Here is a 13,531-nt window from a genome sequence, read left to right on the forward strand (position 1 = left end):
TTTTAAATTTTAAAAATGCTTATGATTCAAGGAAAAACACAGGTGCCAAGGGTCTGATAGATTGCCATATAATGTTATTTTTGTGTAACTGATCTTTTTGAAAGCCAATGTTTCTAAGCATGGTTTTACTCCTCCAAGTTGCTCATATGAAAACTACATAACCTTAATAGAGACAGCTAGGACTTTTATTGTAATTTTAAAAACCCCACTAAGTTAATCCCCTGAAATTAAGTGTTTTGAAACAGATGACGGGTGAAATCTGTTGAAAGAAACATAAACAAATGATTGATGGGGGTTCTGAGAACACGCTGTGTGAGAAGAGTTCTTTCTGCTACCTCAGTTGGTGCGGTGAGAGGCTGTGGTGAGGCAGCTCTTCCTCTCTGAGAATAGCACGACCTTCTTGTTTCATTCTCACACCTGCTTTGCCAAAGCCAGTATTTTCCCTCAGCCAGATAGAGGGGAAGGTGCTCTTCAGGAGAGACACCTACTGAAAATATGAGCAACCAACCCGTAGCTGAGGTTTTGAGGATGGGCCTTGCAATTACCAGAAAGGTATATTATGTCAGGGAAAGAAAATCTCAAAACGTAATGGCCTATTTGCTTGTGTTCTAGAATCTTCTCCCTATGCTTCATAAGCAGAATTTATCTATTTATTATTTCTCTGCAGTATTATAGAAATCCTAACAGCCGTTGAACACTGTTGATACAATTTCTGTTTCACCAAAGTTCTTGTAAGCACTGTGGGTTTCTGGTTCCCAGTGCTGCTTCCAACACTGGAACTGTGTCAAACAGCCCAAATGGGCAAAAGGTCATGCCCAGCTTTATGGAACACTGCCCATATAACTATCATTCTTCTCCAGTTTCATTCTGCTCTAGACCTTGTAATAAATTTACGAGGGACCCTGTGACTCAGAGCTCAAGTGCCTGAAGTTTGAAGCAAGATCTGAGTATGTAGTTTGTAATCCTGCCAGCAAAGACCTGAGTAACTTTTTCTTGACTGACCTTAGTACTCGGCACTCAGGGACTGGTATTTATTTTGGGAACATCTTGATCTTAAACTTGAAAGGTCTGAGTTGCTGGTCTCCTGGAAACGTTCAGGGCACATGTGGAACTGATGGCAATCAGTGCTCCCAGAGAGCCTTAGAACAGGATGGGGACCTGCAATTGAGAGAAAATGGCAGATGGCAGAGTGACTTCCTCCCTCCAGGGTTATAGTGAGCCCCTGAGGGCTTCCACTCTGAGGGGATAAAGTGCTACCCAGATGCAGGCTACTATCAAATGTCAGCCACTACCTTAGGAAACCCAGATCATTCCTTCAGTCTTCAAGGAAACTAGGAAATAAAATACTCTTCCACAAATTTCATACTTCTTCATACTAAAATCTCATTTAGCAATATCATTCAACTTCCGGTTACTTAAGATTATCTTTTAAGCTGCAAAGTGAGTATAGTAAGTTCCCATTAACTCAGGCTCCACTAATTGGGCTCATTTAGATAGAGTTTGAGTGAAAATTTACTTTTGTTTCATCTACACTAAACAAAAGTGTTGCTAAGCAAGGCAGTGATGTTAAGAAGATGATAAGGGCTGTGTCTGCCTATATTCATATATGTTTCTAGATACTTGGCGATATCTATTGGCATATAAATGTAATCAGTATGCTAGTCATAAAAAGTTCCCAGGTATTTTTTAAAACAGTCCCAGGCCAGTTGTTAGTTGACATTCCTTAATTTGCATAACTGTAACGCAAGCTATCTTCTAGATAGTGAAGTGTTCCTACGTGTAAATCTTATCTTGATAGCATTTTTTAATAGAAATTGAAGATCAATAACAATGCTTTATAAAGCAGAATTTCCATGATATTTATGATATAAGTTTAAAAATGTTTTGTTTAGAGGCCAGCCCAGTGGTGCAGAGGTTAAGTTCATACGTTCCGCTTCAGCAGCCTGGGGTTTGCCAGTTTGGATTCCGGGGGCAGACCTGTGCACCACTTGTCAAGCCATGCTGTGGCAGACGTCCTACATACAAAGTAGAGGAAGATGGGCACAAATGTTAGCTCAGGGCCAGTCTTCCTCAGCAAAAAGAGGAGGATTGGTGGCAGATGGTAGCTTAGGGCTAATCTTCCTCAAAATATATATATATATATTTTTTGTTTAATATTATACATACTTTGGTTTACCTATACATACTTTAGTGGTCAGTTTTATATGCATTGAAAGCCAGAACTTGTCTTAATGGCAATAGTGAGTATATCATTTCAAGGAACAGAAATCAACAATTTATTGAGCTACAAGGTTAGATATGGTTTAATCTACAATACTAACCCTGTCATTTTGTCACATTATCAGATGGTGCCTTGCCATTAACGAGGTTCAGATTTAATAGAATTTCTTCAATTTAAAGCTTGAAACATCAGCTACTCTTGTAACAAAAGAGTTTATCTAGCTTTTGTTTTTCAGTTTTAAAAGGTGTTTCCAAAATATGTTTCTTCTTCTTAGCTAACATGTGACACAGCCTGCTTCCTTAAAAGTTTACTTCCTCAGTGCTTTTCAATCACTTAAAGATGTTCCCTGTGTGATGTTTCAGTTGCAGGTGATGAAATTTCTTCTTTGAAGGTGATAAGACCCTGTTCAGATTGTATTCTCTTGTGCTTTTAAAAGAAAAAAATGTAATTATCCATAAAAACCATTATTTTGACAGCTGAGAATGAGAGTTTGAAAATTTGGCATTAATATTCCTTTTCCTTCAGGGCTGGACGACTGCCATCTAGCTGGCCAACCAAACTCCCAGATGCCCAGCCTCTGAGTGGTGCTTCCAGGACTATGCAGAATAGTGTTACTCTATGGGCTGGTGTTAAGGAACAGGGGAGGTTAAGCGGGAGGAGAGAGATGGAACGTAGGGGTTGGCTCCTGCTGTTTGTATCTTTGCTCATAACTTCATTGCCCATTATAGGAGGCACAGGGCCCACCAGCAAACACCAGCACACATCCTGGCCAAACTGAGAAGCCGGGAGAGTTTGTCCTCTAGCACCTCCCATATGGCTAGTCCCCTGCACTCTGCTATTGAATGCCAGCTATCATGTACTCCTGGATGCCCAAGGATCCTGGGAAGTACCCCATTTTCTAGTTCTATCCCTACCTATGTGTTTGGTCTAGACTACCTTTCCCTAAAGAGCTTTTTTGTCTGTTCATTTATGCTCTAAACTTCTCCACCCTAAAGTGTTAGTAAGAGCCACAAGTATGATGGCACAGAGTATGTTCTAGAGCAGCACCAATGGGCAAGTGGGTCTTTGGTGGTGCCTGCAAATGCCCCACCTCAGAAAGCCACGTCAGAGGGGAAAGGCAACCCAGGCTCCCCCACTCTCCTGACCCAGCCTGACTGCCAGTGGCAAATCAAACTCAATAGAAAATATTTCAGGGAGAACAGAAAATGCTCTACTAGGATTCACATATTTTGACATCATTTCCTTCTTTTTTTCTCTTGCCTTTTGTCCCCTCCAGGTTTCAAAAGAAGACTTTTTGAACTATTATGCTGGTGTTAGTGCTTCTATTGACACTGATGCCTATTTCATTTTAATGATGAGAAAATCCTGGAGATTATGACCTTTGTCTGTTAGTTCTTTGGAAATCAGGGACTCTCAGAGAGTGGAACGAGTTTAAAACAAGTCCAGTAATATAGATTTTGATAACGTGTAAACTAAAGTTTCTGAAAGATCTGGAATTTGACAAGCAATAGATCTTTAGTCATCTTACTTAATTACTTGGGACACAGTCATTTCCTTAAATGCCCGAGGATATATTTTTAAATTAGAAAGAAAGAAAGGAAGGAAAGAAGGAAGAAAGGAAGAAAGAAAACCATGAAGCGAGACTCGGAAGTGGTTCTCAGGTGAAATAATGCCCTTCTCATTATAGCCGTTCCTCTGATAGGTATAAAGGCAGTGGTTTCCCTATACTTTCACTGTATTTGCTGTCTTAGGGATCTGCAGCAGGAGGTCATAATACAGGGATTAGAGGAACGTCTAACTGTAAAATTTCCTGAACTTACTTATTTTAATGTTTTTCTTAGTGAATACTTTACAAATAAAATTTATTTTATTCTGAAATTTAATGACTTTTTTTGTGTGTGTGGCTATTTTCATTTTTCAGTCCAGGGGATTAAACTCAGTAAGTTCCCACACTTGCGTGAACAGAAAGCATAAGTGATTCTGGTGACAAAAGGAAGAGGGGCTCAGCTGCCCACTTGGTGGAAAGCCAGGCTTTCATGGAGTGGGCTCACTTACTGGATCAGCCTATTTGGGCGAAACAGGAGAAAGGAAATGCTTTAGGGTATACTGGTGAGGAGGACGTTAAAAAGTGTTGTTGGGAATTCATCCTTTGAACCCATTTCTAGGCTCCTCCCAAAGGCAGGAGGAGGTTTTCTGACCCATTTCTCTTCCTCCAATAACTGCTTCTCAGGTAACAAAAATGGCCGTAGGTTGATTACACATGTATCCATAGGTCCTTCATCTTGGAAAAGGGGAAGAAGTGAGGGTGGGAGAGGAGATGGAAGGCCAAAGCTGTGATTCTCAAACTTGAATGAGTGTACAAGTCACCTGGGGATCTTGTTAAAATGTTAACTCTGATTCTGAAGTCTGGGTGGAGACTGAACTTGAGCCTTTCTAACCAGCTTCCCCATGATGTTGATGCCTCTGGTCTGCAAGTAACACTGTGAGTAGTGAGGGGTAAAGAGATACCAGCTTGTATATTTCCTGTGCATTTGGTTTAATCTTTGCTTACTTTTGGTTGGTCATAATAATTTATGATTTTTGACTGCTGGGCCCTCCTCTCCTTGTCTTTAAAGTCTTGAAAGTATGAAGGAAGTGTCAAAGAAAACGTACTTGCCTCCCAGACATGCATAGGAGAGAAATAGCACTTCCAAGAGGCTTTGTACAGTGGTCTTTCAATTGGAGAATTTCTAATAGTCCAGGGCTGAGTCCTGCAGCCTTCCAGCCTCAGAGATCCAAACTTGTCAGCCCTCTGAGGGAAGGGCCATTGCTTAAGAGAAACCTACATTGAGCCATCTCACAGAAACTGATGCTAAAACTGGAATGCCAAGCCATTAATCTACTATGGAGAATACAATTCTCATTTTGCTGAGGTCAGATCAGAGAACCTCATCCGGGTGTGAGGATGTGAGAGAATGATAGCTTGGCTCTCAGCTCAAGGTTGCTTTTAGAAGTTTATTCTCAGATACTACTAAGCAGTGCAGAGGGTATGCACATGGTATGTTACGGTAATTCCAGCTGCAGTAACAAATAAACCCTCAAATTTATAAAAGTTCAAACGCAATATACATTTCTTTTTCACTCAGTATCATGTATCAGCTGTTTGGGGTCAGTGAACAGCTTTCTTCCATGTAGCGGTTCTGGGTTGCAGGATTTCTCAGTTTTGCGGTTTCACTGTTCTCTAGGGCTTCATAGGCAATGATATCCATGTATCTGAAGAGGGAGAGTGTGTAGTGAAGGGTGAAGAGCTTTGTGAAAAGCTGTAGTCTGGAAGTGACACACACACTTCTGCTTGCATCCCATTTCATGATAACTAGTCTTATGATTACATCTAAATGTGAGGGAGGCTGGGAAGTGTAGTCCTGGGCAGTAAATTGTCCTGCCAGTGAAAATCTGTCTAATGGTGGGAGAGTACACATTTTGATGGACAACCAGCTGTTTCTGCCGCTTGAAATAGCAAGCCTCATTGCCTTCCATTTTCTTATAGAGGCACGCGTGTAGTCTTGGTAGCCCACATGGAGTGAGATATTTGCCAGGTTAGTGGCATGTACAACTAAGGAACTCTCTGTCCTTAACCATGTTAGCAACCAAGAAAACAACTTTTCTCTTTTACTTTTTTTTTTTTGAGGAAGATTAGCCCTGAACTAACACCTGCTGCCAATCCTCCTCTTTTTGCCGAGGAAGACTGGCCCTGAGTTAACACCCGTGCCCATCTTTCTCTACTTTATATATGTAGGACGCCTACCACAGCGTGGCTTGCCAAGAGGTGCCATGTCCACACCTGAGATCCGAACCGGTGAACTCTGGGCCACCGAAGTGGAACGTGCAAACTTAACTGCTGCGCCACTTGGCCAGCCCCCAAGAAAACAACTTTTATAACCACATAAGGTAATAATTCTCTAATCAGTAAGTCTTTCCATTTGGGCCTCATGATGCTATTCCAGGCCTTGGAATTCATGTTGCCAAAACACCAAGGCAACTCATCCTTTGTCTGCTTGTATGAACGGGTCTTAGGAATTTTTCATCTATGTCTACTTAGCGACTTTCTGTGAAGAGTCGTAGCCATGTCCTATCACACATACTGGAACCAAGTTGTTTATGTTGATAAATGAGAAAATTTTTGTCCCACAGGCAGATCTCTTATTGGAAACGTAATTATAACTATGAGATTTTTTTTGTCATTGGAATCAGAACAAACGGCATGAAGATTAGAATATTTAATGAAATTAGGCTGACAGTTTATTGCATTCAATTTGCCAGTAAGACCTTAATGTTCTTTTCCCAGTAGTCCCTGGAGGGGACGAGCAAAGATGTGTTCTCTCACCATTCTCTTTCTCAATGCCTCAACTGACTAACTAGCCATAGGAAAAACACACTCTTCCCTTCAGTTTAGTTAACGAATTAGACATGTCGATGAAATCTGGCTTGCCTTGCCTGCCTGGGCTGACGTTTGTCTCTTTTGGGTACTTTATATCCCTCTGTTATAATTCACTGCCTGTGAATTACCTCGGTCATTTTAATGTTGCTCTAAGGGCTATCTTATTTCCATGTCGTTTGGAGCGTACTTTTCTGTAGCCCCAGAGTACTGACCACAGAAGTCAGTTACTTTCTTGATTCATATTAGAGGGAAAAACGTAAATCAGAGAGAATCATCTTATCTGGAGACAATGCATCAGAATAACTAATGAACATGGTTTAATAAATCATGGGAAGGTGATTTAAGGGTTTGCAAACACTTTAAACTGAAAATTCAGGTTGAGTATTATTACAGATGGAAACTGTAGGGAAAAATTTTAGAATCAAGTAGAGTTAAAAATCAGGACACCATTAAGATACTAAATCTAACACATGATGTCACCAAAAAATGTGGGAGGAGAGATCTTACTCTCTGGTGGCAAGAGCCCACGTGGTAGACATCTGCACATATTGCTCACTTTCACATGAAAATCAGCACTTCCAGGGGCTGGCCCGGTGTGCAGATTCTGCTTTGGCGGCCTGGGGTTTGCTGGTTTGAATCCCAGGTGCGGACATGGCACCACTTGGCAAGCCATGCTGTGGTAGTTGTCCCACATATAAAGTGGAGGAAGATGGGCACAGATGTTAGATCAGGGCCAGTCTTCCTCAGCAAAAAGAGGAGGACTGGCAGCAGATGTTAGCTCAGGGCTAATCTTCCTCAACAAAAAAAGAGAAAGCACTTCCAGAATAAAATTCACGTTACCTTTCCCTGCCCTCCATTAACCCCACCCCATCTTTGACTTACACCAAGTGTGCTTCTAGGCCTGAATATCTCAGCCCTAGACCTCACTAGATCTCCAACAGCCTGGGCCAGGAACCCAGGGATCTCTCTTTCCTCTTTCCAAGAGGTGGAGTAACAATGGTTTAGGGTGGATCTGCTGGAGCCAGCCTGCCTGGCTTAAAATCTGACTCTATGTGGCTCACTAGCTGTATGATCTTGGGCAAATTACTTGACCTCTCAAACTTGTTTCCTCACCTGTTAAGTGGAGAAAATAGTGACTATATTATAGGGTGAGCATTAAATGAGTTAATATATGGAAAACACTTAGAACTTTACCTGGCACTAAATAGGCTCTGTGGAAGTGTTTGACATCACTTTCCACAGTCTGCTGATTATATTTTGAGTGTCCTTCTCTTCTTTCCAACTGTACAGGTTCAGTCCCTTTTACCTCAAATGTAGAAATCATCTTCAGCTAGTTTCCCTGCCTGCAGTCTTATGCCTCTCCATCCATCTTTCACACTAATACCATAATGATTTTTCCTAAGCTTCAAGTTCATTCACATCACTTCATTTCTAAAAGACATTCAGTAGCTCCCCAACCCCAATTTAAGAGTGCAGAGACCTTGGCCCGGCGTTTAAGGCATCCCACAGTTTGCCCTGATCTGCATGTTTCCAGTCATCTCTCCCATCACATCCTCCACATTTTCTATGCTTCCATCATGCAAGTGTGGTATAATAAAGAATTTGTGTGGTTTTTGTCCTGGGTTCCTGGCACAGAGCTTCTAAAACTAGTGGAATTTCCTGAATGATAAAATTGCCCTTGTTATGCTAATGAGGTGACTCAGGGTGAGCACCTAGACAGTTTCAGGATGGGGGCCCATCATCAGAAAGACTAACCACCTGACATGAGAGTTGGAACTTCAGGCCAGCCCCACCTTGGAAGAAGGGAGGGGCACTGGAGATTGAGTTCAGTTATGTGGGCAATGATTTAATCAAGCGTGCCCACACAGTGAACCCCGCTAAAATCTCTGAACACTGAACCTCAGTGGCACATGCTAGTTGGTGAACACATTGATGTGTGTGTGTTGAGGGGTGACACTCCTCGATTCTAGAAGAGAAGAGAGCACTCTGCATTTCCTCCCAGACTTCGCCCTATGTGTCTCTTTATCTGGCTGGTCCTCCTGATTTGTATCCTTCATAATAAAACTCTAATTGTAAGTAGAGTGCCTTCCTGAGTTCTGTGAGTCATTCTAGCAAATCACTGAAACTGAGGGGGTCAAGGAAGCAGCATCTCTAACCACGTGGCTATAAATTTAAGATTGTAATATAGAAATCCTGCTTGAGTTTCTAGCCTGCCTGGCCTGCCCTGCAGAATTCACACTCAAGACTGTAACATCAGGGCTGGCCCTGTGGCCAAGTGGTTAAGTTAGCTCGCTCTGATTCAGCGGCCCAGGGTTTCACTGGTTTGGATCCTGGGCATGGACCTAGCACCACTTATTAGGCCATGCTGAGGCGGTATCCCACATAGCAGAACTAGAAGCACCTTCAGCTAGAAAATACAACTATGTACTGAGGGGCTTTGGGGAGAATAAGAAGAAAAAAAAAAAGGATTGGCCACAGATATTAGCTAAGGGCCAACCTTAAAAAGAAAAAACAAAACTGTAACATCAACTTCTACATGATGCCAGCCTGCCAGCTTGCTCCACAGATTTCAGTCTTGCCGGGCCTCACAATCATGTGAACCAATTTCTTAAAATAACCTCTCTCTCTCTCCCCACACACACACACACACACAGGAACACACCCTGTTGGTTCTGTTTTTCTGGAGAACCCTGACTAATACAGAAGTGCAAGTGGCCTGGAGACCCCTGAAGTAAGAAGTAAACATTTCAAGTAAGAGCGCTTCTGTTGGGGACTGTGCCCTTTAGCTTGTGCCCTCACTCTGGCTGGTTAGTGCCAGAACTGAACTGCAGTATACACAGCTGAGGTTGAAGCAGAATAACAAACCAAGTCATTATTTGTCAAACTAGCTCACATTTTGAGGCCTAATCCAAAAGTTAATTCCTTTACAAAACTTTCCTCAATCTTCCAGCAAGATTGGCTTGCTCTTTCCTTCTTCTAAGCCCCTTTTGTTGAGTATGTATGCATTTTTATATCACAGTTTCCTAGTCAGATGTATAAGAAATATTATTTTATCTTCTCTAATAGACGTTCAGACTTGGAGCATTCCCCCATTCAAGCTGGCTGGCAGAAAATGTAGCTTAAGTCTTCCTTGGGACTCCCACCTAAGGCTGTTCTATGGTTCTTACATCTGGCATGCAGGGGAGGGGGAAGGGTGTAATTTCAGTTGACACAGTTTATCCCTAAGACATTTACTCTTCCTCTTTCAGGGGTCTCTTAAATCTACTGAATCTTGGCAGCTTCTCTACCATACTTGGGAAATGATGACTTTGGGAAGCTACCAATGGGGTAGATGAAGAGCTCACTTTTGAGAGGTCAATGGATATCTAAGTGAGAAATCCAACAAGCAGTGGAATACTCATTCATTCAACCAACAAGTATTTACTGAGCAAACATTAGGTGCTCCCAGTGAGTATTGCTCTAGGTACTGGTGATTTAACCTTGAACAAAATAAATGTGATTTATTTACTTATACGCAGTCCAGTCTGGCAGACATGATTCTAAAGTTCTGGGTGTAGGTCTGGATGGATAGGAAAATCTTGAAGATGAGGAGTCAATGAAAGTAATGAAAAAGGCAAAGGTACAGGAGAGATGAGATGACTGAAGGGGCAAGGTTCTGGAGTGGGGGGAGGGATGGAGTACAGGACATTAATGGTTGATTTGATCTTCTACTGACAGAGGGACAGCTCATCCTTTGCCCAAGGAAAGAGCTGGTAGGGATTTATAGGGGTTTTGGAGTTTGTAGATGGAGATAGAAAATAGAGAGAAGACATGAGTTATGGACCAGTTTTCTCAAAGTAAAGCCAAAATCATCTGCTGGGAATGAGAAGGGCTGAGATTAAATGGAAGACTTGAAGTGAGAGGTGGAGGTTTGGCAGTAACCAAGGAGGGCATTGGGAGAGAGTGCTGGCAAGCGCAAATAAAGGAAAGCACAAATTTACGTGGACACCATTTGGCAGCATTATGAGATTTTCACCAGGACGGTTCAGCAGATAGGGCGCAAGAGCAGAGATGCAAACTATAGGGACATGTCATATCATCTTGTTTCATAGCATGTATCCTTGCAATTTGCACACAAGGTGCTCAAGAAACTATAGTGGAATTCAACAATTATTTAAAAGATGGGAGGAGAGGATCGGGAATCGTGTTCATTATTGTACCACCCATATCACAGGAAGAAATCAGATTGTGACCCTAGAACAGCAATGCATATATATATAAGAGATCCTTTTATAGTAGACACTTTTGTTTGCTTTTCTAATATCCTTTATTTCTTTCCTCACTTGTCACCCATATTTTGGCCAGGTACCCATCTCATGCCCAGGTCCAGAAAGACTGAGCCATTTCCAAACCAATCAATGCATAGCATTCTCCTGGTGACTGTTATTGGTCCAGGGATGAGCATATGACCTCAGTGGGATCAATCACACTGAAATGAAAAATTAAATTTCATGCTTAGGAGAGCATTGCAACCCCCTTAATTTATATGGGAAATAATTACATTTTTGCTATTAGATTAAAGGATCTATGGATACTGAAATCCTTGGCCTAACCATTTTTCCTTCCCCAAAGGTTCTCAGTACAGGTATAGACAAAAACCATTTCATTAAGTAATGGAGAGAAAGTGGCTGTGGGCCTGCTGCAGCATGGATGGGACAGGAAGACTTCTCCAGATAGGGACAACATTTGTGTAAATGTAGCCTTATGTCTGTCCTCATATCTGACTGAAGTAGGTTGCATTAACGGCCCAACTCCTCACCTCTTTCCCTATCCATATGCTTTACCTTATGATTTGGAGTTCCCACACAAGAGGGAGTATATTTCTTCATTCCTTGATTCTGCATTTGGCCATATGACCAATAGGATGAGGTGGAAGTGATGGGTGTGCCACTAAACTTAAATCTCGGGAAGTCTTTGTGTTTCTGCTTACCCTCTTGTGCCTCTAGTACAAAAAGAATAAGCCTGGGTAGCCTGTTGGTCTCAGGAAGAGGATAGGAAACTCTTGGAGTGGTGGTATTCCCAGCTGAACCCAGCTTAAATCAGTGGATTTCCATTCCGTTGCAGATGCCTGAGTCATCCCAGCTGATACCAGTAGAGCCACCCAACAGAACCCAACGTAAATCATTCAACTCTCACACAATGGACAATTTGGGGGAATAAATAATGTTTAAAATCACTGAGTTTGGGCATGGTTTGTTACTGAGCATCAATGTAGCAATAGCTAATAGATACACTGTCCAATCTGATATTTTCTTCTTGTGGGAATGATACCAGAAGGGAGAGGTGGAGACCTCTCTCTCCTCTTTCTAGAAGCTTTTGACAAATTGCATAGACATTTTTCTTTATCAGTATATAAAGCTCTATTATATTTCTTTTAGTGGCTTTGTTAATATTCCATAATATGGATATACCATATTTTATTTAGAATATTTACCTTTTTTTCTCTATTACAAGCAGTGCTGCATATTTTTTGCGTATATTTTTGAGCCCTTCTGTGATTGTTTCTGTAGAACATTCTTAAATGTGAAATTTCTGAGTATACACTTTCACACTTTTGCTGTATATTTCCAAATTGCCCTCGTAAAAGTTTGTACTCATTTATACTCCTACCAATAGTATATGAGAAAGCATATTTTCTCATACCCTTCCCAGCCCTGAAGTTTAGCAATCTTTTTAATTTTCACAATTTAATAGGCAAAAAATTTATCTCATTACTTTATTTGCATTTTTGGATTTGGAATAAGACTGAACATATTTTCAAATTTTTAAAGTGAATTTCACTTCTTCTGTGAACCCTCTGTTAATGTGCTTTGTCCATTTTCCTCTTCGATTACTCATTTTTCGCTTATTGACTTGTAAGACTTTTGGATGTTAAGGATGTTAGCACTTTGTCATATTGTTACTATATTTTTCCAATTTATTTTTATCTTTTCTTTTTGTTGTGGTTTTTTTTACACAATAAAGAAATTACCAGTATTATAATTTTTTCACACTCAAGTGTATCCATCTTTTTCTTTCATGGCTTCTTGGTTTTATGTCTTTTTTTAGAAATGCTTTCCACATCCAAAAAAGTATAAAATGATTCACCCATGTCTTCGAGCATATTTATCATCATTTCTAAAATTGTTTATACCTTTGACCTGTGTGAGATTTATTTTGGAATAAGAAGTGGGTTAGTACTTCCCTCTTTATCTTCAAATAGTAGCGTATTGTTCCAATCTCCTTTATTAAATAATCCACCTTTTCTCCACTTATTAGAAATGAATGAAGTTTTTGTAAGTACATGGATCTAGACACATAGGACACATAGTCCATTGATTGTTCTCTCAAAAAAACAGGAAAACAAACCAGAGATATCTGTAATTTCTAGGCAAGTAATTTTGCAGTTTTTTGCTCTGATAATTACTATCATTTTGTCATGTCTAAATGTATAATGAAACTAATTTTTATTGCCTTTAAAAAATGAATAAATGTTAAAATCATTCATATGGTTAATCTCTCCTCAATTCTTTTCTCCTCCAGAATTGTTCACACTCTTCTTGAACATGTATTTTTCCATGATACTTAAAATAATAGCATATGTATACACGTATATGATACAGAAGGCCTCACATTAATTTTTTTTTTTTTTATAGCATAGCCTGAGACAAGAGATTGTACTCAGGTAGCTTTTTTGTTTTTTGGTTTTGTTTTTATTTTTCATTCCCCAAAGCCTCAGTACCTGCTGGTATATCCTAACTGTAAGTAATTCTAGTTCTTCTACGTGAGCTGCCATCACAGCATGGCAACTGACAGACAGGTGGTGTGGTTCTGCAACCAGCAAGTGAACCGGGGCCACTGAAGAGACGAATGCT

The 13,531-nt window shown here is 40.7% G+C and overlaps 1 protein-coding gene and 1 long non-coding RNA gene across 5 annotated transcripts in view; both read left to right on the forward strand.

Annotated features, from left to right (window-relative positions):
• The window catches only part of CAPSL (calcyphosine like), a 48,177-nt gene extending 44,078 nt beyond the window's left edge, over positions 1–4,099 (forward strand). For all 4 annotated transcript variants that reach the window (XM_070587030.1, XM_070587027.1, XM_070587031.1 and 1 more), the window contains exon 6: positions 3,498–4,099. The gene's annotated coding sequence lies outside the window, so the exon portion shown is untranslated. The remainder of the gene's footprint in view (positions 1–3,497) is intronic.
• A 5,850-nt stretch (positions 4,100–9,949) lies between these two features.
• Positions 9,950–11,853, forward strand: LOC139077837 (uncharacterized). Its single transcript, XR_011530411.1, has 2 exons — positions 9,950–10,085; positions 11,742–11,853. It is a non-coding gene; the product is annotated as an uncharacterized lncRNA (long non-coding RNA).
• The last annotated feature ends 1,678 nt before the right edge of the window (positions 11,854–13,531 follow it).

Source organism: Equus przewalskii, chromosome 20 (assembly GCF_037783145.1).
Source record: "Equus przewalskii isolate Varuska chromosome 20, EquPr2, whole genome shotgun sequence".
Lineage (NCBI taxonomy): Eukaryota > Metazoa > Chordata > Mammalia > Perissodactyla > Equidae > Equus > Equus przewalskii.